At 50.3% G+C, this 11,857-nt stretch overlaps 1 pseudogene; it reads right to left on the minus strand.

Moving 5' to 3' along the window:
- Nucleotides 1-11,365: 11,365 nt before the first annotated feature.
- LOC122205861 lies at nt 11,366-11,857 on the minus strand (annotated as a pseudogene).

Consider the following 11,857-nt stretch of genomic DNA (forward strand, 5'->3'; position numbering starts at 1 on the left):
TCTTGGGCACAGGGCCCGGTGCCTGGTCCCCTGTGACTCTCTGTCCACACATCACGACACACAGTTGGAGAGATAGGGGAACGGCCTCCCTGGAAACGCCCAGCCCTCCTCCCGCGCCCCCCCCCCTTCCCCCCCCCCCCCCCCCCCCCCCCCCCCCCCCCCCCCCCCCCCCCCCCCCCCCCCCCCCCCCCCCCCCCCCCCCCATCAGGGCTCTGCTCACCGTCCTCTTCATGCCTTCCTTTCACCTGTCACAGTCTGGGATGATCTCGCTGCCTGATTGCTTCCATGGTCAGCGTCTGCCTCCGCCACTAGAGCGTGAATTCGAGACGGTTCCGACTTTGTCTCCTCGGGCCCTGCTGTGGTCGGAATGGCAGCCGGTGACGCTGCCTGAGCAGTTACCGTGCGCGACGTGGGTCTAGGGGCTCTGCGCGGATGCCACCTGAGAGGCACCTTAGCAGAGACCTCAGCAACCCGTCTGGGGACGTGCTGCTAGCGGGTCAGGAGGGCTGTAACGGGGGCCCAGGCCTCGCGGTCCCGTGCTGAGCTGCCTCCAGAGCAAGGCAACGCCCTCGGGTTGCGGAGGCCCCGGAGGCCTCCTCCGGCCCTCGCCACACTGCCGGCTCTCCGTCTCCTTCTGTCCCTAGCCCCGGTTCCTGATTCTCCACTTGGAGGCAGAGGGGAGGCAGTCCGGGACAGCTGTGACCAAGTCAGAGCGTGGGAGCAAGGTCAGACAACGGAAGGAACTTCCAGACCCTGGCCTCCTTGGGGCCAAGACCTGTGTCTTGCTTCTGTAAAAAGGAGGGAATGAATGAATTTGTTTGCTGGAGAAGTCAGACGAGCTGGCTGGGATGGTTAAGGAGTGGGGACAAGGGAATGGCGGAAATGAGTTTCTGGGGGACTCCTTGGGGGCAATGCTGGGAGAGATGGGGTTAACTGCCCCCAACCCTCCCCAGCCCCCCTCCCCAGCCTGCTTGCTCAGGCCTTGACCGGTGTGTGCTTTAGCTCAGGGAGTCGGCTCTGTTTGTCTGAGGTGTCCCCTCTTTGCCCTCCTTCCCCGGGGCGATTGGCAGGCCCGCTGTCCCCCAGGCCGGCCGGCCAGCTGTGCAACTGTCTGGGGCCCGTGTCTGGGACGACGGGGCGTGAGAACATCTGGGGCTGGGTGTGCAGAGCTGTGAGGCTGTGAGGCAGGGCCCCTGGGGCTGCTGTGGCGGCACAGAGGGGCTCCCAGAAGCTGGGGACGCACAGCTGTGCTCCCCTCTGGCCCGGGGGTGGTCTCTGTGCCCGTGCAGGAGGGGCAGCACAGCCGCTGAGGGAGGGTGTGCATGACAAGATATCATTATGTCCTTCCCCTGCTCACAGAAGTTCACGGTCACGGCTCCTGCTGCCTCCTCAGCTGGCCCGTTCTCAGCCCTCCCTCTCGGCTTTCTAGTCTGATCTTTCAATCTGAAGCCCTGTGGCCAGCAGCCACATTACCCCCCAGATTGCCTTCTGTCAAGCCGACGCTGAGCCAGAACAGCCCTTCCCTCGCTCACTCCCAACCTCGGTCGCCTCCAAAATCCCACCGGAGCCAGCCCAGGGTATCTGTCCTTTCAGAAGCTCTCCTGGACTTCCCTAAAGGTATAAGGCGACTTCTTTATGTGGGGTTGGCCTCCCCCTGGAGGATGGGGGTCTCAGCGGTCAGGGTCATGGCCTCACCAAGCCGCACGCCTTGTGAACGTTCAACTGCCCTTTGCTGAATGGAAGTAAAAAAAGAGAAAGGGTCCACACCTGGCCACCTGCCCAGGCTACCGGCGCGGTCCCCGTCCCATGGCCCAGAAATGGCAGAGGGGTCTGTGGAAGGAGAGGGAGATGAAGAGGTACCTGAGTGGCTCAGTTGGTTAAGCGTCCGACTGGTGATCTCATCAGGCCTTGATCTCAGGGGCGTGAGTTCAAGCCCCAAGACGGGCTCTGCACTGGACGTGAGGCCTACTTCTACAGGGAAAAAAGAAAAGGCACTCAGTGGACGGTGTGGCAGAGGCAAGGCTAAGGTGATGCCCAATGAATCCTGCCTCCATATAATCCCCTCCCTTGAGTGTGGACAGACCTGTGACTTGCCCCTAGCTGATGAAATACGACAAAGGTGAAGGGGTTTTGCAGATGTAATTAAGGTTCTAAATGACTTCTGCCTTATCAGAAGGGAGCTGGTTCTGGGTGGGTCTGGCTTAAGCAGGTGAAAGCTCTTAAAAGTGGGGGTTGGTGGGAGAGATCCTCTCGTTGGCCTTAAGGAAGCAACCTGCCCTGTAGTGAGAGGGCCTGGGAGAGAGGGCCCGGTGGCAGGGAGCTGAGGGCAGCCTCCGGAAGGCAGCCAATCCCAGAGCCCCAGGACTGAGTTCTTCCAAGAAAAGCGGGATCTCGAAAGAGGATCCTGAACTCAGGAAGCAATGCAGCCCGGCCATCACCCTGACTGGGAGACCCTGAGCAGAGCGCCCAGTGAAGCTGGACCCGTGACCCGTGGAAACCAGGAAATGATAAATGTGTTTTTTTATAGGCTGCTAATTTCGTGGTCCTGTGTTACTCAGCAGCTAACCCAGGGCGCTTGAGAATAACCGACCTCAGGGAGCGATGGCCGGGGGGGGGTGAGGGGGGGAGCTCATGGGGTATGAGGGAGCCCATGACCCGCCCCCACCCATTTCCACCTCCAGACCTAGCCTGGCACTATCGGGACGTGGTCCAGTGAGCCTGCGTGGAGTCCAATAATTCTCAGTGGAGGATTTGGGGGGGAGGGGTACGTGGTTTAAGGGTCCTCGTCTCTGGGTTTCCTTGAATAAATTCAAAGTTGGGGAAAGGTTGACTGTTCCAAACACAGCCCCCCACCCTAACACCAACTGAAGGCCCCGAATTCCCATAGAGGCAGGTGAAACACGGATCGTCCCCCCCAGCACCCCCTCCCCCCCCCCACAGAGCCTCGGGGCCCGCCTGTGACCCAGACAGCCCAGCCCAGACAGCTGCTGCGCCCCTCGGCAATTCTGCCGTCGTTGGGACCAGGCAGGCTTCGGGGGGGGCGGGGGGGAGAGTTCACAGCCTCCATGGTGGGTCAGCAGCTGGGGCTCCAGATGTGGGGGAGACCAGAGCCCGGGGATAGGGTTACACCCAAGTGGCTGTTCTGCTCTCCCAGGAGGGACAGGGGTGTCGGGGGGCGTCTGGGATTGGAGAGTTTGGGAGGGGTCTCTTCCCTACTTCACGGCCCCCTCCCCAGCTCTGCTCCCAGGCCTCCTCCGGGCCGTGAGTAACCTGGGTCCCCAACCAGTAGGGATGCAAATGCCACCCAATTTGGGTCTTTTCTGCCCCTGAGGAGAACCCGACCCACGTGTCCCAAGACGTTGCCGGAAGCCTCCAGCCAGAGCAGCTGGTGAGAGGAGCCTGACCCCCTCTCCAAGCCCTTCCTTTTGTCCACAGTGAATACACCAGGATTTGGTTTCTCCGCTCGCAGCCCCCTCCCCAGCCCCTGGCCCGGGGCTCCCACCCATCCTGTCTCTGGCCGGGCCTCTCCAGGATACAGACAAAGAAAGCCTCTCAGATTCTCTTGTCAGGGCGCCTGCCCTTTGATCTGCCTTCTTCTCCTGCCCCGGGGGATCCCGAGGTGCCCCAGAGAAAGCTCTACCCAGGGACAGGCACCCAGAGATAAGATCTGGGATGGGAGGGAGTCCAGGGTTCAAGGGACTTGAAAGGGATGCGGGCAGGCTTACCTCTGCCCGCCTGGGCTCCTTCCCTCCACCTCTGCCAGGGCTCTCCCCAGACCTCAACTCCCCTTTGGGCCCCTGCCTGGGAGACTCCCAGAGGACTGAGATTATGAGGACTGCCATCTTTTCCGTAACTTTTTTGGGTGGAAGATACCCGCTGCATGGAACAGCGCTTCCCCAGATGGAACCCCTGACCACCGGCTGCAACGGAATCACCTGGGGCTCAGAGGCCCGGCCCCCCTGAATCCGAATCTCCGTGGGGTGCACAGTCGGCCAGTTGCCAGGCTGACGCTATGGGGCCACACCACTCCCCACCCTCAGAATCTTCAGGGGCACAAAGAAGTATCTACCATGGGCCACCCCCTGTCCCCCAGCCCTCGGCACCACGTGGGGCACTGGGTGGGCGCTCTGGACTCCTGTGAGATCTCAGACAACGGGGGGCTCCCCTCCGCCTCCTGGAGGGAAGCAGCATCTCTGGGCTCAGGAAAACCTGGTTCCACCCTCCCTTTCTGCTCCTTCCGGGAGGGCTGCGAGCCTCAGGCCGGGTCGCTTGGCCTGGGCACCATAAAAGACCCTCTCTTCCTTCTCTATCTTTCTTGCAGGCTCCCAGAGCAGGCAGGGTTGCGAGCAGTTCAGAGTTTGAATTCCTGGGTCAGACAGAAGCAGGTTCGGCCGTGACCTCACCCTGCACCTGCTTGTGCCTCCGGCTGACTCCCTGACGCCCCCCCACCCGGGTCTCATGCCTCAGCCCCTCCCTGGATCCCACCTCCCAATCATCTGTTCTTTTCTTTCTCCAGGCACATGACTTTCTCACCCCTGAGTTCTCTCCTCTCCTACTTCCTACTTGCTGTCCCGCAAACACCCTGTCCGAGCCACCTTGCCCTCCTGCGCCCTGGTAGGGTCGCCTTAGACTTAGCAAGGAGACCTATGTGGCACAGGGAGATCAGCCGGGAGTCTTAGTTAACTGTAAGATTTAAAGCTGGAAGAGACTTTAAAATCCCTTGGCTTCTGCCCGGGATGGAGTCGCAGGGACTGTGTTAGCCCTTCCTCTCAAAATAACCAAAACAGCCAGACAGAATGTGTGAAACAAGGTCAGGCAAGGAAGGACAGTGATCCCCGAGGGATAGGCAACAAGGAGCCGGGCCCTAAGACCCCAGCTTCCTGCCCAGAGAGGGTTTCTGGACTGTGGCCCAGGGAGAGAGACTGAGGCAGGACCCCAGCATTGTGTATGTGTGTGTGTGGGGGGGGGGGGTTCTCCCAGAGAGGAGGGGTAAAGGTGAGAGTTGGGGGCAGAAATGAAGGTCCATGGCGTCTAGAGTTGACAGGAGGAGAGGTCTGCACAGAGGGCACCCCCAGACCTGCAGAGGGGACCCCTTGAGTGTTAGGCTGAGTATCGATCAGCGCGCATGGGCGAGGAAACCATAATCCAAGCAATATGGTATTGGTGTAAAGATAGACAAATAGACCAATGGAACAGAATAGAGTCCAGAGGGGCGCCTGGGTGGCTCAGTCGGTTAAGCGTCCGACTTCAGCTCAGGTCATGATCTCACGGTCCGTGAGTTCGAGCCCCGCGTCGGGCTCTGTGCTGACCGCTCAGAGCCTGGAGCCTGCTTCACATTCTGTGTCTCCCTCTCTCTCTGACCCTCCCCTGCTCATGCTCTGTCTCTCTCTGTCTCAAAAATAAACATTAAAAAAATTTTTTTTTTAATAGTAAAAGAAAAAAGAATAGAGTCCAGAAATAACCCACACACGCATGGGCCACTGATTCTTGACAAAGGTACCCAGGTGACTGAGTGGGGAAAGGACAGTCTTTTCAACAAATGGTGCCAGAAAAAAGCAGACATCGTATGTAAAACAAAAACAAAAACAAAAAGGAAGGAAAAATAAAAAAACTTTGACCCATGTATCACCTCATATGCAAAAATAAAGTCAATTTTGTCATAGGCCTAAGGTAAAACTTAAAATGACACAGCTTCTAGGAGAAAACAGAAGAGAAAGTGTTTTTAACTTTATTAACAAAATGTGAAGGGTTAATATCAATAGCATATTGTTTATTTTATTTTTGTAATGTTTGTTTATTTTTGAGAGAGGGAGTGTGCGCGAGTAGGGGAGGGACAGCGAGAGAGGGAGACAGAGGATCTGAAGCGGGCTCTGTTCTGACACCAGAGAGCCCGATGCGGGACTCAAACTCACAGACTGCGAGATCACGACCCGAGCTGAAGTCAGACGCTTAACCGACTGAGCCACCCAGGAGCCCTGAAATCTTATTTATTTCATAACCTTGGGTTAGGCAAAGATTTCTCAGCTATGACCCCAAGCCCAGGATCCACGAAAAAGCAAGTGGCTAAATTGGGCTTCATCAAAATAAAAATCTTCTTTTTGAAGACACTGTTAAGAGAATGAAAAGACAGGCCACAGACTGGGAGAAAATATTTGCAAAACACGTTTCTGAAAAACGACTTGTATCCAAAGTATACAAACGAAGTCTTAAAGCTCAACAATAAGAAAACAAACAAACCAATTAAAAAATGGGCAGAAAAATCTGGACAGACGCCTCCCCCCCGCCCTCAAAGAAAATACACAGATGGCAAATAAACATACGAAAAGATACTCGACCTCATATGTCATGAGGGAATTGCAAATTAAAGCAAAAACAAGGCAGCCTATTAGAATGGCTCCAGCTTAAAAAACCGACAACAGCAATTGCTGGGGAGGACGGGGAGCAACAGGAACTCTCACTCGTGGCTGGTGGGAATGAAAATGGTACAGCCACTTCGGAAGACAATTTGGCGGTTTCCTACAAAGCTAAATATGTGCTCCAGCAGTCGCACTCCGAAGCATTCACCCAACTGACTTGAAAACTTTATGTCCACACCCATGTTTTCGCAGCTTTATAACTGCCCCGAACTGGAAACGATCAAGATGTTTCAAAGGGTGAATGGGTAAACGAGCGGGATATATCTATCTGGAGGAATATCATTCAGCGAGAAAAGAAAAGATATGGATGAGTCTTAAATGTATATTTCTAAGTCGAACAGACCAGTCTAAAAAGGCTACATGTGATGGCAATGATATGTTTCTGGAAAAGGCAAAATTACAGTGATGGGAAAAATGTCAATGTTTGCAAGGAGTTTGGGGGAAGGAGGAAGGGTTGAATGGTTGACGCTCGGGGAATTTTGTTTCAGGATGGTGAAACTGTTCTGTATGACACTGCGAGGGCGGACCCAGGACAGTGTGCGTTTTGTCAACCGCCTAGAACTTTACAGCGCGGAGAGGGAATCGTCGTGTGGCAGGTTTCAAAAATCATTTAGGAGGGGCGCCTGGGTGGCTCAGTCGGTTGAGCGGCCGACTTCGGCTCAGGTCACGATCTCGCGGTCCGTGAGTTCGAGCCCCGCGTGGGGCTCTGTGCTGACAGCTCGGAGCCTGGAGCCTGTTTCAGATTCTGTGTCTCCCTCTCTCTCTGCCCCTCCCCTGTTCATGCTCTGTCTCTCTCTGTCTCAAAAATAAATAAACGTTAAAAAAAAAATTAAAAAAAAAAAAAAGAAAAATCATTTAGGAGGCTGGGAGATCTCAGGAAAGAGCGCAGCACGTAACAAAACAATCTGTTACAAACGTGGGAAGCAACGCCCCAAAAGGAGACGGGAAGGAAAGGTGCTGTTCTGAGTGGCTCTGGAAATGAGTAGCGTCTGCGAGACTAAAGTCAACAGAAACCGTACGTGAGCACCGCACTCTAGTGGATGCTTCTTTCTTGCAGAGGTACAGGTTAACAATTCTGATGCCGGTGTGTTGGAATTGAACAAGGTCAATGGGTGGCAGATTGCAAGATCCAGGGTTCCCCCTGTGTAGTGGTGTCAGTAAGCAAGGGGAGGAAGTTAGAATGATAGAATGATTTATGCATTAGAGTTGGAGACATTGCTCTCCGTTTAGGTTCACAGAGATACAGAATGGTCACATCTAGAACTATTTATAGACATATCTATCCACAAGGGTTAGTGTGCATATATACTTGCCTGCTCTGTCCATGGGGAACCCCCTGGAAGTAACCACACCAACTTAGAAATGAGCACACTCGGTGCCCAGAGGTTAATTTCTTCTTTTTTTTTTTAACAAAAAAATTTTTTAACGTTTATTAACGTTAAAAAACGTTAAGCAGGCTCCAGGCTCATGCTCTGTCTCTCTGTCTCAAAAATAAATAAACATTAAAAAAAAAAATGTCAAGGCCATCAATGCAAGGAAAGTCTGAGAAAATGCTACAGCCTAAGGAGATGTGGCTCCTACATAGGGTGACCTGTATGGGAATTTGGAATAAAAAAAAAGAACATCAGGTAAAAACTAAGGAGATCTGAATAAAGTGGGCCTTAATTAATATTAGTGTGAGGGTCGTACGGTTGTATACATATGTCAGAATGACCAAATTGCACACCTCGAGTCTGTGCAGCTTCTTGTATGTCAGTTACACGTCAATAAATCAACGAAAAATCCTAAAGGAAAACTAAAAATACCCTTCAGTTGAAATTTTTAATTGAGACAACTTATGTAAACATTTTTCACCAAGTAATATACACATAGTTGAAAAGTTAAAGAGCACAGAAGGGATTCAAGTGAAAAACAACTTCTCCTTGTCCTATCTGGAGTCCCGATCCCCAGGGAAACTTGTGAATTATTTTTATTTAGATACTCTGGTGATTGTCTTCTTATCTCTAATTTTTTAAAGTTTGTTTGTTTATTTATGTATTTATGTATTTAATGTTTATTTGTTTTTGAGAGAGAAAGAGAGAGAGACAGAGTGCGAATGGGGGGAGGGGCAGAGAGAGAGGGAGACACAGAATCGGAAGCAGGTTCCAGGCTCTGAGCGGTCAGCACAGAGCCCGACACGGGGCTCAAACTCACAAACCGCGAGATCATGACCTGAGCCAAAGTCAGATGCTTAACTGACTGAGCCACCCAACCACCCCTATTTATTTATTTTGAGAGAGAGAGAGAGAGAGAGAGAGCATGAGTAGGGGAGCATGAGAATCCCAAGCAGGCTCTGCACTATCCAGAGCTCGAACTCACAAACCAAGAGGTCAGGACCTGAACTGAGACCAAGAGTTCTTGATAACTCCAGTATACTGTTATTTTAAAACATTTTACTTCTCTTCCTTGACTTGTCAACTTTAGACATTATCAACTGGTTGCCTTTTAGGGTTGATAAGAATTCGGCTCTCAGCCTCCCAATCTCTCCTTCCCTCCTAAATGTGGTCATGATCTACTGTTCTCAAGCCCTTCACTCCTCATCTATGCACCATCAGTCATCACACATCAGCCCACTACAGAGGCCATTTCTTGTTCAGCCCACCAAAGACGGGATCTCTTGATTCTCCACATTGGTCCCTCCCCCCACTCCTCTCTCTCCACCTTCTAGCCACTATGAACTATACTTTTGACATCAAGTCGTTAATATTTCCCTCTTAGGCTGTAATCATAGACAAATCTCCCGTCATTTGTCTAAAAGTTGATCCTTGTCTAAAAAAAAACCAACGACAACCAAAAAATAGCATCTGACCATGTAAATATCACTCATTGCAGAGCCACGTGGTGTGCTGTGATCCAACATGACTGTGACAACCAGTTCTCATCATTTTGTGGATGAGGAAACCGAGATCAGAGAGGTTCAGGGGCCCAGAAGAGCTCACTGGAGAATTTTAACTTCGAAGGAAGACATTATACCAATGCTCTACAATCTCTTTCAAAAGATAGAAGATGAGGGAGTACTTTCTAACTCACTCTATGAGACCAACACTACCCAAATATGTAAACCGGACAAAGACATGACAAGAAAAGAAAACCACAGATCAATATCTCTCATGAACATATGTGTGAAAATCCTCCAAAAATATTAGCAAATCAAATGCAGCAATGTACAAAGAGAATTATACACAGTGACTAAGCAGGATTTCTCTCAGATATGCAAGGCTGGTTTAGTATTTGAAAATCAATTAGTGTAATCTATCACATCACCAGGCTAAAGAAAAGTGACGTGATCATATCAATAGTTACAGAGAAAACATTTGACAGAATTCAACACCCATTCATGCTAAAAACTCTCCGTAAATTAGGAATAGAGGGGAACTTCCTCCACTGGATAAAGAACATCTACCAAAACGTCTAGCTAACATCATACTTAATGGTGAGAAACTGGAAGCTTTCCCATTAAGATCAGAAATAAAGCAAGGATGGGGCGCCTGGGTGGCTCAGTCAGTTAAGCGTCTGACTCTTGATTTTGGCTCAGGTCAAGACACATGTCATGGCTCATGAGATCGTTCCCCGCATCGGGCTCCACCCTGACAGTATGGACCTTGCTTGGGATTCTCTCTCTCCTTCTCTCTCTGCCCCTCCCCTGCTCTCTCTCTCTCAAAATGAACAAATAAGCATTTTTTTAAAAAAAGAAAAGAAATAAGGCAAGGATGCTTCTCTCGCCACTGTGTTTCAACATTGCCCTGAAAGTCCTAGCTACTGCAGTAAGACAAGAGAAGGAAAGGGAAGGCATTGAGAAGGAAGAAATTAAAAAAAAAAAAAAAAAAAAAAAAGGAAGAAATCAAACTGTCTTTGTTCACAGATGACATGATCATCTATACAGAAAATCCGCAAGACTTGACCATAAAAACTCCCGGAGCTAATAAGGAATCGCAGAATACAAGGTTAATATACAAAAGGCAATCACTTTCCTATGTACTGGCAATGAATGAAATTAAAAACACATTGTCATCTATATTAGCATCCCCCCAAAGGAAATACTTAGATATAAATCTAACAACATATGTGTAAGATCTCTGTGAGGAAAGCTACAGAACTCTGATGAAAGATATCAAAGCAGCACTAAATAAATGGAGAGACATTCCATGCTCACGGATTAAAGAGCTCAGTTTTGTCAAGATCTCAATTCTTCCCAACTTGATCTACAGATCCAGCGTCATCCGAAATCAAAATACCAGCGAGTTATTTTGTGGCTATCAACAAAATGATTCTAGAATGTAATATGGAAAGCAAAAGCCCCAGAGGTAGCCAACTTGGTACTGAAGGAGAAAGACAAAGTCAGACGACTAATGCTACTTGTCTTCAAAACTTACCATAAAGCCACAGTAATCAAAGCAAGTGTGGTATTGGCAAAGGAATAGACAAACAAATGAAGGGAAAGAATAGAGAGCCCGGAAACGGAGCCAAATGAATACAGTCGATTGATCTTTGACAAAGGAACCGATGCAATACAATGGCGGAAAGATAGTCTTTTCAACAAATGGTACTGGAACAACGTAGACATCCACCTGCAAAAACCTGCATCCAGACGGAATCTATGTGCTTCGCAAAAATTGACCCAAAGTGGATCAAAGATCTAAATGTAAAGTGAAAAATGTAAAACTCCTAGAAGATAACACAGGAGAAAATCTAGTTGACCTTGAGTATGGTGATGACTTTTTATTTATTTATTTCTAGCTTTTTCTAAGATTTGAGTAATGTCTCCACCCAACATAGGGCTCGAACCTACAACCCCAAGATCAGGAGTTGCACGCTCCACCAACTGAGCCAGACAGGCACCCCGCTGATGACTTTTTATTTTTTATTATCCTTTTTTTTTTTTTTTATAGTGAAAAAATGCGTATGTAGGTTTAGCCAGCTGGACTCAGCTTAGTGATCCCAATTTTGTCGGCCACATCCAAAACATCATAGTCAGGAGCCAGTCAGATATAGGCCTTCTTTTCTCCATCGGGCCTCATCAGAGTGTTGACCTTGGCCACATCAATGTCATGGAGCTTCTTCACAGCCTGTTTGATCTGGTGCTTATTGGCCTTGACATCTACAATGAACACAAGTGTGTTGCTGTCTTCCATTTTTTTCATGGGTGACTTGGTAGTCATGGGGAACTTGATGATGGCATAGTGGCCAAGCTTGTTTCTCTTGTGGGTGGTCTTTCCAGGATATTTGGGCTGCCTTTGGAGATGCGGTGTCTTGGGCCATCAGAATGTAGGTGACGTGCAGATCTTTTTTCTATGACTGTGGACGCCTTTCAGCACCGCTTTCTTGGCCTCCAAAGCCTTTGCTTTGGCTTCGGGTTTGGGAGGGGCAGGGGCTTCCTTCTTTGCCTTCAGCACCATCTTCAT

This window comes from Panthera leo, chromosome E1, assembly GCF_018350215.1.
Source record: "Panthera leo isolate Ple1 chromosome E1, P.leo_Ple1_pat1.1, whole genome shotgun sequence".
NCBI lineage: Eukaryota > Metazoa > Chordata > Mammalia > Carnivora > Felidae > Panthera > Panthera leo.